Source organism: Lissotriton helveticus, chromosome 1_1 (assembly GCF_964261635.1).
Source record: "Lissotriton helveticus chromosome 1_1, aLisHel1.1, whole genome shotgun sequence".
Classification (NCBI taxonomy): Eukaryota; Metazoa; Chordata; class Amphibia; order Caudata; family Salamandridae; genus Lissotriton; species Lissotriton helveticus.
The window spans coordinates 190,343,773-190,357,994 of record NC_136057.1 but is presented as its reverse complement, the minus strand read 5'-3'; the positions used below and the strand labels follow the sequence as shown (position 1 = coordinate 190,357,994).

The window sequence follows — 14,222 nt, the reverse complement described above, 5'->3', positions numbered from 1 at the left end:
CCGGCGGCACATGGCTTAGGAGTGTGGCCTACAGCAATGCAAATAGTGTGGAATATTCGGAACTGCTTCCGACTGCCTCCCGCCCGACAGACATTTGGGGGCCATATCGGAGCTATGTTGCGAAGCTTACCCAGAAGACTCAATCCCAATCACTTCATTCCATTGTACCAACGGGGGTGGGTTAGGGCGGGCACAGCGCTGGCTGCGTGGCCGACTTCACCTTGCTAATAGCGCATCTCACGCAAGCCCTGCCCAACGACCTGCTGTGGTTCGGAGTGTTGAGCGTTGGCGTGGTGATCCGGTGTGCTCCTGAGCGTGATGCTTGTCCACTGTGGAGCTCCGCTCCTCTTGAATGGTGATCTGTACACATTGACCTGTGGCACGCTGTGGGGTCGTCGTACTCCTTGATACGGCATTCTGAGCCTGTACCTGTTACTGTGCAGATCGAGTCGCTCTATGACTCTCGCAAACTTTTTGATATGATTTGTCCTTTAGTGTATTGTTTTTCTGTTCTTCTTAGGTTATTGCTTAATTTTTGTCTTTATGGTTTCAAAAAAAAAAAGGAGCTACCCCTCCCCAGTAATCAATGCAGATCTCTCTATTCAACTAAGGTCTGACTCAGCCTGCCTTGCCCCTCTAAACCCAGACAGTCAATACACATAACAGCAGAGCACACTGGAAGGCTTAGGCAAGAAAAGACCTACTTTCTAAAAGTGATATTTTCAAACACAGAATATTAAAACCAACTTTGCTAAAAGATGTATTTTATTGTTCTGAGCTCAGGCATACTAAACATGAATTTCTACCATGTTCCCTCAGTCAGTTAGGATTATAAGATGTAATAGCCAGACTGCCCATTCTAACCTATGGAGAACAGGTAGCCTTGTAGCAGTGAAAAACAAAGTGGAGGGTAATTTAATACCAGGACATGCTACATATATCAAGCCATGTCCTGCCTTACACACACAATGCACCTACCCTAGGGGTGACTGACATGATGCCAATGGAAGGTTCAGGGGCTGGGAAGTGTGGGAACTTCACAGCCAAGATGGCAGTTCTGGACTGCAAACAGACACTGCAGTGGCAGGTCTGAGGTACCATTTACAAGCTGCTTCTGTGGGTGGCGCAAACCAGCGCTGCAGGCCCACCAGCAGCATTTGGGTTACCAGCCCTGGGCACACACAGGCCACACTACTAGGGACTAACAGATAACCCAAATAAGCCAATCAGGGATATACCAATTCACAGTTACATTTACACAGGGAGCATTCGCGCTGTGGCACTGAATGGCAGTGGCACAGCGCCCAGAGCATCTAATACCAGCAAAAACAGAGGAGGCAACAGCGAAACAAGGAAGGGAGACCCACGCCAATGGTGCCAGGTCTAACAGTGACCAGCCCCCACCCGGCGGCATCTGGGGTACCGGATTCGTCACGCCGGGGGGCCTCAGGGCTAGTGAGGCATTGAACGCTCCACCATGGATACCAGCATATCTTTAAGCCAGCCGGGGGTGAAACGGCTGCAGGTTTGTGCGGCGGGGGCGCCGAGTAGGAGGCCTTGCATTCCTCCCAAGACTCTACAGGCGGGCCTGCCTTGCGGCGCTGCCTGCCTCGTTGCGGGGGCTGAGCTGGACCGGGCCTGGATCACCGCTACCATCTCGCATTCCTTGTGCTCTGCTGTGGTGGCCATATTTTCACTTTGGTCCCTGGGCCAAGCTGCTGTTCTTTGCATGCCCTGGAGGCTGGGGTGACATTGACGCGGACCTGCAGGCCGCATCCCTGTATGCCCGGAGCCCCGTGACCCAGCTTCATCCGGCCTGGAGTCTCCCCCTGCATGACTTGGCACAGCACCCATGACCCTTACTGGTTCTGAGTTGCCCCTGCTGTGACGTGGCACTGGGTTGGGGGACCCCAAACATCCTTGGCTCTGGTCCATTCGGCCCGTGGATTTTCCTGGCCCATCTCGGCTGGAGTTCCGTCCACGAGGCTGTGGGCGTGGCGTCACGCAGGCCCGACCGTAACATGACCCGTAACCAACTGGCTGGGTAGTTTGCCTCTGGCCCCGGGAGGGGGATGGTGCGGGCCCCGAGCGGGGTGTGGCTCAGCATTTTGGAGCAGCTGCCTGAGTAAATGATGACCATGGGTGCAGTCTGAGCCGCCACGGGTACCATTGACATCTTTAAGGAACTCGCACTGGGTATCCACAGTTGGACTATCGCGCCTTTGTCGCAATCTATCCCCATTGCCCTGGACGTCGCAGGGACCCCAGGTCAATGGAACTGCCAATTCATCCCCATCACTACAGCCTCATCGGTGCACACGTGGGGCGGCCATATACTCGCAGTTCACAACTTTCATAGCGCCCCCATATGCCGTTTAGTGCGCTCACCTCGCAGAGGTTGCCTGTTCGTGCTTGAGCTGTTTGCCCATCTGTCCACATCCCATCAACCATGGTGAGAGACCGCGGACGCCAGCTAATCAGCCCACTATGGACCAATATAGGGGCACCAAGCAGGGGTCCCGCTCCGAGGGCACGGAGGGTCAACCCCCGGCAACTGGGGACCCCAGAAAAATCCTGCAGGCCATCTCTACTTCGCAAGCCTCTGTTGAGCACAAGATCAGGTCCGTGTGGAAATGGCCCTGATCCAGCAAGACCTCCGCAACGCAACGTCCAGTCTCACCGAGGCGGAGTCCTGTATCTCCTCAGTTGAGGACGACGTGCATATCCTCAAAGACCAGATGGTCCGTCTACAAGCCCACACTAAATAACTGCACAGAGGGCAGAAGATGCCCAAAATCATTCCAGACGCAATAATCTGCGCCTGGTGAGCTTCCCAGAAGGAATTGAACACGGCCCAATGGAATCCTTTATCGAAGAATGGATCAACTCCTGGATACCGCTGGCACACTCTCTACGGGGTTAGCTGTTGAGCAGGCACATCGCTCCCTGGCTCCGAGGCCCACACTGGGTGCCCCACACCGGCACATTATCGTGAGGATCCTGAACTTCAGGGAAAGGCACTCAATCATGCAACAAGCTCGGATCCGGAAGTCAGTATCATGCCAAAACCATCCGGTCATGATCTTTCCAGACTACACCAGAGTAGTCCAATCCCAAAGGCGCTCATATGCGGAGGTAAACAGAAGCTCCGCTCCCTCAATTTGCAATACAGGCTCCTCTTCCCTGAACGTGTACGTGTAATCTTCAACGGCAAAATGTTCTTTTTCGACAACCCCGAAGCTGCCTGGACCTGGTTGACAGAGGAGCGCCCCCACAACACCACATCCATGACCACAGGGACCCAGCCAGTGCCACTTACAACTCTGCCCCGAGGAACCAACTTGCTCAGTCCCGCAGGGGTCGCGGGACGAACAGGGTCAGATCGGCCTCCCCAGAAATAAGGTCCTCGAAATCCAAATTTCAGTCTCCGCCATCACAATCCCACCATTCGGTGGAAGCCATATCCCGAGACCAGTCGCCTACAGGGAGTTCCTCCGCCAAGATCCTGACTGTGCACTCCGCCGACTCTGACCTTTCCAAGAGCCTGATCATTCCCATCTAAGGCGCGAGACGTGGCGGCAGCATACAGCCGCAGCACTGCAAGGTCACTTGTGCACGGCGGCATGTACTTTATTCAGATTCCTGCTGATGTTAGTCTTGGTTATCCAAACAGAGGGGTCAACCACGTTTCACTTTTCTCTTTTTTTCCATTTATAGGTTCGAGACGACAGATGCTTCCTTTCCTGAAGTATAGGGTGGGGGGGAGAAGGTTCGGGCCATTACCCCAGGTTTTTACACGTTCTTCACACTTAGATTCGCAGCACCTCTGATCCTACATGCCATCATATCGCCCATGACAAACAGTTCGCCAGACAAGACCCGCACCTCAAGCACTGCCACCTCCTGGTGTTCCACTGAGCGGCAGCTACACGACCCACGCTTTGCTCACTCTATCTCTTCTGACACGATGATACCCCACAGGAATTCACTCAGTGTCCTATCATGGAATGTAAATGGCCTGCTGGACAAGATTAAGCAGTCCGCAGTCTTGAAACAGGCCCAAAGACTAGCCCAGACATTTTGATGCTCCAAGAGACCCATCTGATGGGTAACAAGTGCCGCTTCATGGCCCGGTATGGCTATGATAGAGTCTAGCACTCTGGCTTCTCAAGGGGAGCAAGTGGAGTTGCCATTCTCCAGAATCGCACCTTGCCCTTTGTACCAGTCCAGGTAATTCACGACCCAATGGCCTCTTTGTAGCTCTTTCGGGCACACTGGGAGACAAATTCCTCAACGCTCTCTTCGTTTACATCCCTGCTGCCACCCACACACAAACCCTCCATGCTCTCCTGCCAGCCCCATGGTATGACAGTGGTGGGCGCCGACTTCAAAGCCGTCCTGCACTCCGCACAAGATGTCTCCGGAGCCCCATCAGCAACACGCACGGCGCACACCAAAAGACTGGCGACTTGGTCTGAAACCATAGGGGTCTGTGACGGGTGGCGCGTTTGGAATCCATGGGCATCCCAATACACACATACCTCAGCTGCACATGGCACCTACCCACTCTCGTATCGATATGATTTTTATGCCTGCGCCAGACTACCATCGAGTTAAAGACATACAAATCCTTCCCCAAGGCATCTCAGACCATTCATCGGTCTTCTAAACCCTCGGTGACCCTGCAATGGCCATGTGCCCAATGTGGCGGATGAATGCTTGGTTCCTTCAAGACCAAGACTTCTGCGAAGCACTCCATGAAGATGTTAAACAATACTTCCTCACAAACCATGGCTCAGTCTCCTCCCCGGCACCCTATGGGAAGCCGGCAAGGCCATGATTCGAGGTCTTGCTAAGGGCCGTCTCAAACATCAAACAGAGGCACGGGAAAACAGAATCACTTTCCTTGAAGCGCAAGCCTGCCAGCTTGAAAGGGCAATGGCGGATTTGGCAGATGCCGCTCAACAGCGTCAATTGTCCTTGATCAGAGATGAGCTGAAACAGCGGTCCTTGGACTTAGCGAAGCTACTGTGGCGCTCTTCAGTTGCCCGGGTGTACGGTTGGTGAGACAAAAATGGGAAAATGTTACACCACCTGGTGTCATTCCTTCTAGCAAACCGCATCATTCCGGATGGCACCATTCATTGCTCTCCTCAAGCGCTGGGTCTAACATTCGCAGAATACTATTCCACACTGTATGCCACCCAGAAACCAGTCTCTTCAGTTGAGGGAGCGGATTGCCCTGGGACGCATCCAACTACCTCGGCTCAATATGGCTACCTGTGATGGTCTGGAGACACCGATCACGCGCGAGGAGTGGTACACAGTGCCCTATCACTAGTGGCGGCCGGGAAAACTCCCGGACCTGATGGTTTTCCACTGGAATATTACTCAGTCTCCTGTGATACGCTGGTCCCTCATCTTGTTGCCCTCGACGATGAAGCTCTGGAGAAGGGCTCCTTCCCCCGAAACCGACATGGCCACAATTGTTCTAATCCCCAAAACACAACCACCATCATCTTCCTGCTCGGACTACCGACCCATCTCCCTCATCAATATAGAGGTCAAGATATACGCCACAATCCTAGCACAGCGTCTGAAGCCACACCTCGAGAAACTGGTCCACCCGACCAGTGCGGTTTTATGCCAATGCGTGGCACCAGACACTGCCTGAGACGTTTGCACTTGGCACTCGCCGACCTCCGACGGATAACCCCATACCTAGCGCTCCTCCTGATGGATTTCCAAAAAGCTTTTGATTCTATGGACTAGGGCTACCTGGAGGATGTTTTATTGGCCATGGGCTTGGGCCTTAAATTTCATCACATGATTCGTATTCTCAACTCCAGCAAGGGCTCGAATGCTGGTCAATGAAACCCTTTCAAATTCCTTTCCAATCGGACGGGGGACGCGTCAGGGTTTCCTACTCTCCCCCCTCCTCTTTCGTTGGCGATGGAGCCCCTTACACACCTCATCTGCTAAGAACCACGGGTCTTGGGCTGGAACTGGGCGGGATCACACGAGGACAAAATCGCACTTTATGCGGATGTACTGCTATATCTTGCAGACCCTGCCCGGTCTGGTCCCCGATGTTTGCCGATCCTTTAGTCCTTTCAACAGGCTTCAGGGTTATATCTCAACCCAGCCTAATCGACTCTAATCCCATTACATCTCTCGCGGGAGTGCTTCGACTGGCAATTCGCCATTCCTATTAGACGGCAATCCTTTAACTACTTAGGAATATGGATAGCCCTCCTCCCGGAATTGGCCTGGGCACTTAACATTGCCCCCCTAGGGAGGATAGCGCTTTCTAAAATGATGATCCTCCCCTGGTTCCTTTACGTAATCCAAAACACACCACTCCAGTTTCTGCGCAGTTGGTTTCGAGGCTTGGATAGCATTAATGCAGGATTCCTTTGGAATGGCCGTCAACCGCGTATGGCATTTTCCCGCTGTCAGATCCCGCCCTATGATGGCAGATTGGGGCTCACCAACCTGCATCTATATTATCTTGCTACCTGCCTGTTGGTCTTGAATGACTGGTTTAACGGGGGTGGTCTGATCATGCTTATAGGACGGAACTCTACGCATTGGACTTCCCACGAATTCAAGCCATGATGTAGGGCTCGCTCGTCACCCAGGGCCTCCCCACAGTCACCCGTACAGTCCTACTGGCATGGCACGCCGCACTACGGCTCACCAATTGGAAGGGCAAACTGACGCAACAAACACCCCTATGGCATGGCACATGGTTGCCAGATGTGGGTGGCCTGACAGGCTTTCACAATTGGGACCACATAGGTATCAACCTGCAGGGAGACGTCTGGGTCAGTTGCAGATCTGCAACAGCGGCACACGCTCCACCAATCCCAATTTTATAGGTATTTGCAGCTCTGCCATGCCCTAGATGCGCACCTATCTTCAGGCACCTCCCTCCCAGAACACTATCCCCTCGAGGCCCAAATCACCATGATTAAATAAAATAAATAAATAATCCTGTGGGGGGCGGGGGGGGATATCAAGGATTTACCGTTCACTAACGAATAATAGTCCAGCATCCCTTGACTCCCTGAGGGCCAGATGGGTGGCGTGGTTTGGCACCAATAGACAATGAGTACTAGCGTGACGCCCTAATGGCTCCCAGAAGCATTACGATCTCCGTCAGGCTCTGCCTGATTCAACTATCCTACCTTCACGCTTCCTACATTACTCCTGTCCGTTTCCACAGAGCAGGTCTTACAGAGTATCCCTCCTGTGCGCGATGCGGGCACAACAGCACAGATTTCTTTCACATGGTATGGTCCTGTCCGCACATAACCTCTTACTGGACGGCACTGGAGGCGGAGCTCACGGAGGTGCTGCGATGGGTGGTTCCACACAACCCACTACATATACTTCTGAGTGTCACAGACGGTCTAGAAGGATCAAGGGTGGATTTCGTAGGTACTGCCCTAGTAGTAGACAAGCGTGATATAGCGATGGTCTGGAAAAATCCTGCTCCACCTAAAATTGCTGCATGGCGCAGGGGGTGGACTGGTGCGCGGCACAAGAACTTCGATTATATTAAGCCCGAGGCTGTCCGGCTAAACACCGGCAGATATGGGGTAAATGGCTGGGTATACTGGACTGATCGCTTCTGTTCCCCGCACCTAAGATGCTCACGAGCTGCATTGGGCACCACTAACCGTTAATTGTCTTGTGAAGGTTTATGCTGCTATGTGGCCATTTGTATGGAACCGAGAATCATGCTGTGCTGTTTGTTCTTTATATTCGTATAAACTCAACAAATTTGATTATCAAAAAATAGAGCAGGGAGTACAGTGGTACTAAAGTAATGAGTAAACCACATACATGGACATTGGTATCGAACTTAAAGGGGTGTTGGTTACCACCTTGAATGGAATAGTTTCTATGTATGGTGAATTTCAATCAGGATATAAACAACAATTGTAAGGTATACTTCTATATTGTATGCGAAGTAGAGGCTACAAACAATAATCAAGGTTGTTTGTACAGCGTAGAGATTATGAGGTTTATCATGTTTTTCTCTTGCTAGAGGTGCGTCTGAAGAAATCCATTTCTTGTTCATGCATCCATACACAAATATTTAAATAATAGTTCTGTTGAACATGTCATATCTTATTCATTTGAGCAAGGGTGGTAATTTACTAGTGTTCATACAGCAATTTAGTAAAACAAGCATTGGCATAGCTAATAGGTCTCGCCTTTGGGACCTTATAAGTGTTTAGTTATCCAGCACAATATCCTTGGTGCAACAACATAACAGCTAAAGACGTGGATCTTCGATCTGCCACTGGCCTGTTGCCTAAACCTCATTTAGGGCCAGATGTAGGTAAATTTTATTTTACCACCTCTTAAATACCGCATCATACCGACTCGGTATTTAAGAAGTGGTAAAATAAAAGTACCGAGATGTAGGTAAATGCAGATGTGCATTTACCGATTCGGAAACAATCGGTATTTACCGATGCGGTAAATACCGACCGGTAAATGCCCATGCATTCCTATGGGCTTTGAAGCCCATAGGAATGATTGGGCATTTACCGGTCGGTATTTACCGATGCGGTAAATACAGATTGACACAAGGGTGCAGGGGGTGTCACTTTGACACCCTCTGGCACCCCCAAAAGAGGCTCGGGTGCCATGTGGCAGGCATACCTGCCCTAAGGGCAGGTCTGCCTGTCATATGGCATAGGTGTGCATGCACACATGTGCATGCACACCAGAATCGGTATTTTACCATCAAATAGTATTTGATGGTAAAATACTGATTTTTTAATGCTTGTGGGACTCAGAAGAGTCCCACCTACATATCAATTTTCCCTATTCCTTAAAAATACCGACTCGGTATTTTACATAATCGGTAAATTTACCTATCGGTAAATTTACCGAGTCTGTAAAATACAGGGCCCTACATCTCAAATTGCATTTACCGGTCGGTAACGGCCGAATTCGGCCGTTACCGACCGGTAAATGCCTACCTACATCTGGCCCTTAGACTCTTGCCTCCCTCCCGACTTGTGGTCTGATAGCGCCAGGAGACTCTGTTAGTAGTGGCAGTTAGCGCTTTACAAATTTTCTTTTCATTTCATCAACTGTTGCATGGCTAAACACTTATAAGGACCCAAAGGTGAGACCTATTGGCTCTTACATGCGATCAACGCACCCCTCAAAAGTTGAACTTTCCCCTACTCTCTCAGCATTTAGCACTGCCTTGTTGCATGCTTTGTGGTAGGGCTGGTCACACTGAGTCACTCCAAAGCCAAATCCAGTTAGGTGATGAGAAAGACCCAAAAGTGCAAAAAGATGAAAATATAGCCACTGAAATATGTTCGCTGACAGGTAGTTCTAGTACACAAGAGTGCCTTCAACAGGTCCCATTTTCCAAGAAAAGGCCTTTAAGCCTTTAAGTATGATAGCATTTGTATTTTGATTTTTCTCATGTTATGTACGGCCTGTGATTCTTTGTATTATATTGAAATGTATTGTAAAATGTATGCAGTGCTTCATAACCCCCAGGAGGCTGGGAAGCGATTCGAACAGGATTGTGGGTGCCCTTTCTGAAGCGTGGATGATTGGCTGTGGGTGGTAGTTTGACTTATATTCAGGGTCACTGGAATTATGAGTTATTGCTGCTGCTGTTTCTTTTAGCAGAATCTGAGATTTGCAGACACTTCTCATAATAAATTGCACAACTTGACACAATATAGAAAAGACAATATTGCAGAAGAGTTTACGTTGCCCAGATTACACTAAATATGCATTACACACAAGCTGAAGCGCATACACCCAGCAGACTGCTTGCTAGACTGCTTAGAGCCGAGAACACATGCCCACGATTTACTTACATTTGGGAGATTGCACGAGTAATCCTCCCATCCCAGATAGACGTAAACCATGCCTTTTATGAATATTACTACTCATTGTATAAAAATCAAGACCTATGACCTAGGTCCTGTCCAGTTTCTCTGTGAGACTACACTCCATTGATTAAACGCAGTGCAAAGGGAGGGCATGGCACGAAAGTGAAAGCAACCGCAAGACAGGCAAGAAAGTGAAAGCGACCGCAAGACAGGCAAAGGTAAACAAGCACACGCGGACACGCTAATTGGAAACAGATGACCCCTGCGCAACGCTGCTCGCTCCCGCAAAGTGGATGCCGCCACACGCACGAGTGTTAGAAAAGTGCAGACCGGTTCCAAAATGTCATCTCCTAGAGCAGCGCATGCGATCTGTGCTAGGCTCGACCTAAAAATGGGCGCTCACATACCACTCATATACTAGTTACAGATGTAGGCAGATGCATGTGGTCCATATTTTGTTAAACCAACAATTGATCTTGGAGAAAGAGATGAATCATGATGACTTAAGACAACAGGGTGCACATTAGAATGTTGTGCCATGCATTAACTATTATTATTCACCGAGATACCTGGCTTCGTTGACTACTCCCACAATATTCTGTAGAGCTTTATTGATTATACCTTCTTTATCGTTTTACTTTTGTCAAATATGTTTTCGCTATTTTTAGTTTGACAGTATTATCCACCAGGATGGGAGCTCCCCGGCTGGATCAAGAGTCTGAGTTGGGTTAAAGTATTGTTTAGTTGTCCCACCTCTAACTTTAGTGCTTGTTGAGATAGCACACTAGCCTTGTGGCCTAATAGTTGTAAGCTGTGGTGCATCTGATTAGTGAGTGCACCAATGGTGCACCAAACCCAAGCCTGTTAGGACCCTTTCAATCCTGAACCATGCTCAGCACCTGAAACACTCTCTTAAAATCATCTCTTAAGTTAAATGGCTCTGTGCATATTTCCTACACCTTGACTGCTCTCCACGCTTTCAACCATCAAGGTAGGACTGGTTCTTATATTAATTCACCTGCACCTCACTCGAAATGTCCCGCTGTCAACATTCTTTTTCCAGCCCAAGCCTGTGAGTAAGATTTCCCAAACACGTAATTCCCATGACTTTCATAGGACTCTTCTCCTTCTCACGCTTTGCAATATCACCTTTACAAACCACTGTGGCCACATTTAAGGGAAACATACAGAGGTGTGCTCATTCTTTCCGCAAGATGGAAAATGCACCAGAACAGTGCTCCCTGCACATAATACAGAGATAAAGTGCCTTCTGCGACTCTCACACATTAGGCAAGTACACAGTCCCTACACAGCTTTCAAATAAACAAAGGCCAACATGATTATCACTGCTTTTTAAAAACACAAAAAAATTCCATAGGCACAGCTCAACAATGTTAAATAAAATTAATTCACAGTGTGAAAAGCACCGGAAAATGATCCAAAGCTTGCTGCAGGCCACCAAGGTTCTTTGCTATCTCAACTGCTCCATACAGCAACACCGTTTGCTTCCACTAAAGGGTTCTTCCTTTAAAAAGGTGCTATGCATGTGGTATATAAATATCACAAACCTAGCCAGAAAAACAGTGCTGCTCTCTATCAAGCCAAAGGCAGGCACAGAGTCAACGAGAGATAGGCGATGCATCAGGATAAAGGTTTGTTAGTGTATTGTGACTAAAGAGTCTGTAAATAACAGTATGTGTGTTAATTCCTTAGCAGCTTCTCTTCTATGACCAGGTGGTGCTGGTGCAAGCCAAGATCAGGCAGGAATAATACATCTACAGTCCAGCAGTACAGTTAGATAAAGAACTGGGTAATATGAAGCTAACTTCCTGCAACACACACTGAGCACCCCATTTCAGCCAATCTTTACTGTTTGTCTGAATAATAGAGGAACAGGAAGGGGTGTTAAAAGCCAAACATTAACCCTTCACCCTTAAATAATGAGATGCAAACTTACCTCCATTCTGCATGTGACTGTTGCAAAGAGATTGATGGGCAATGAGACAGGTGAGCAAAACAATGAAACGTTGCCTGAAAGAACAAATTCAAAAAGAAAGTTAGGAGAAGATAAATGGATATTAGAACTGGAAATGGGGACAAACAAGAGAAGGAAACAAACAAAACATTCTTTAGATAAACACAAGCCTCATGAATGTTTACAGAGATAAAACAAAGTAAAAAATGTTTAAATGTTTTTACATTTTTTTGTATCACACTGAAAGAAAAAAAACAATTTAGAACTCATAGAAACTGAAAACAGAAAAGCTTATGTCAGGGGTGTGGATTTTAATAAAATACCTACTTGTCCATGGGGCAAGTTGGTTTGTAAATCTACTTGCCCTGTAACAATAGCCACTTGATCCTTTTGTGCCAAGTAATGCAGCAACAAATTATGGCAGCAATCTCATTATATAAGAGCTCAGAACAAGCCTCTCTGATGATGCCAGAGCTCATTCCAGAGTAGGGTTTGAATACTAGCAATTCCCTTATGTTGCCACGTTTCCACAGATCTACATGCAGGGGTTGAAGGTAATAGTAAGCAACAATTCCAGGGTTGGAATGCCCTTTTGAGTCTGTGCAAACCTACTAACTTGGATGTTTTAAGGGTTTTCATGAACTCTTCTCTAATCTTTTCCCATACTTAGATTGGTTGTTAATTTACTCCTGACAATGACATAAAACTTCTTCCAAGGTTGGGAAAAAAGTGGTTGGAGGGAAAGCAAACTTGCAAACACTCAGATTTTCGCATGAGCGAATCTACACCTGCATATTTGCTCATGCTGCAATGCAGTTTCATAGATATTTGAAAGGAGTACTATTTCTTGGCCTACTTATGTAAAGTCGTTTGAATTCATGAAAGCTGCATATCTGCACTTAATGGAAGGACATGGCTGCACTTTTGAGACTGTATTTAATAATTAGGCCCCTAATTTGCTTTGGCGTTAACCATGACCTTTTGTGTTTATTAAAATTCTATCACTCTCTCTCTCTCTGTCTATCGGTTAGTTGTTTTGTACTGTGACTTGAACTACTGTGGCAATGTGTGCTTTTTGAGACCGAAACAATGTTTGCTTTTTCCAATGTTTGTTATAATGTTGAGGACCATGCAGCACCCACACCAATTAGGTTTTACAAAAACATGCCAAAAGAAGTCATGCGCTGACAAAACCAAAAGGTTGAACAACAATTTCAGACCTACTGCCTTCACTAATGCTTTTTTATTTTTATGTTTCCATAATCTTATTAAAACTGGTTACACTGATTTTCCATTATGAATATTTTTGGGAAATATTAGCATACATCAACACATTTTACTAAATGATGCTGCAAAGAAATGGTACATCAAATTTAACAGTAGTTCAACTAATTGTTTTACCATTTTTTTAGAACATTTTATCTTGAAAGCAAAGAGTCATTGTTGGACTTGGGCCCTTAGGGCAGGTTCACCCCTAGACTTTTTGCCTTTAAAATGGTGACCTGGTGATGGTGATTTATGGGTTCTGCGCACTTTCACTGTGTCCCAGTGGAAAGTGCGTGCGCACTGTGAGTGCATGTGCTGAGCTAGGCCTGCCCGCCCATAGGAATGCATGGGGAATGTATGTGTCCCTGGTAGTTCCTGATGCGTGGGGTGTACAGGCTTGAGTCTGGTATGTGTGAACTCGTGAGAGTGAATGCTGCAAGATGGTGTATGCAGCATGTATGTGTCTAGTAGGGAAGCGCCATTTCTGGACATGGCTGTACGTGTGCTGTGAGGGTGCCGGCGTGTGATTGGCTGGAGCTGGCTGGCATGCCAGGCTCCAGGAAGTCTGGATGGGTCTGCCCGGTGGTGAGTGGGAGATTAGCATGAGTGATGTGTGGGAGGAGTGTACCTGTGTCCTGGATGGGCTGGGTTTTCCCCACACAATGCTGGCTCCGCCCCCCTGTGGTGCGTCTAATGACCCAAGCCCTGCCAGTGAATAGAGAGGGTGGTTGAGGTAAACAGAGTACTCAAGAACCAGCTGCGACTGGTTCCGCCCCCACTCTGCACCTTCAGACAAAGGAATGTACTGTATAAAAATGGGGCTGTGTCCCCACTGAAGTTGTTCTCTTCCAGGATCCTGAGGGGGCTGCTGCTGTCGCTGGGCCAGAGGACCGCCACTTGGACTGTCTCCCTGTCTGGAGAGCCAGTGAGCTGGCTCTGGGCCCAGCCTTGCCCCCCCCCCTGCCTTGCTGAAGGACCTTTGCTGGACTTTGTTGTCCTATAGCGCCTGGGGGTGCTGAATTGGATTGATAGCGCTGAGAGCGCTTTCCTTTTCCCTCCTAGCGCTAAGAGCGCTTTATTTTGCATTTAGCGCTGAG

At 48.3% G+C, this 14,222-nt stretch overlaps 1 protein-coding gene across 3 annotated transcripts in view; it reads right to left on the bottom strand.

Moving 5' to 3' along the window:
- LOC144784038 (uncharacterized) overlaps positions 1-14,222 on the bottom strand; it is a 193,517-nt gene that overhangs the window by 124,073 nt on the left and 55,222 nt on the right. For all 3 annotated transcript variants that reach the window (XM_078662828.1, XM_078662855.1, XM_078662756.1), the window contains exon 2: positions 11,842-11,915. The gene's annotated coding sequence lies outside the window, so the exon portion shown is untranslated. The remainder of the gene's footprint in view (positions 1-11,841; positions 11,916-14,222) is intronic.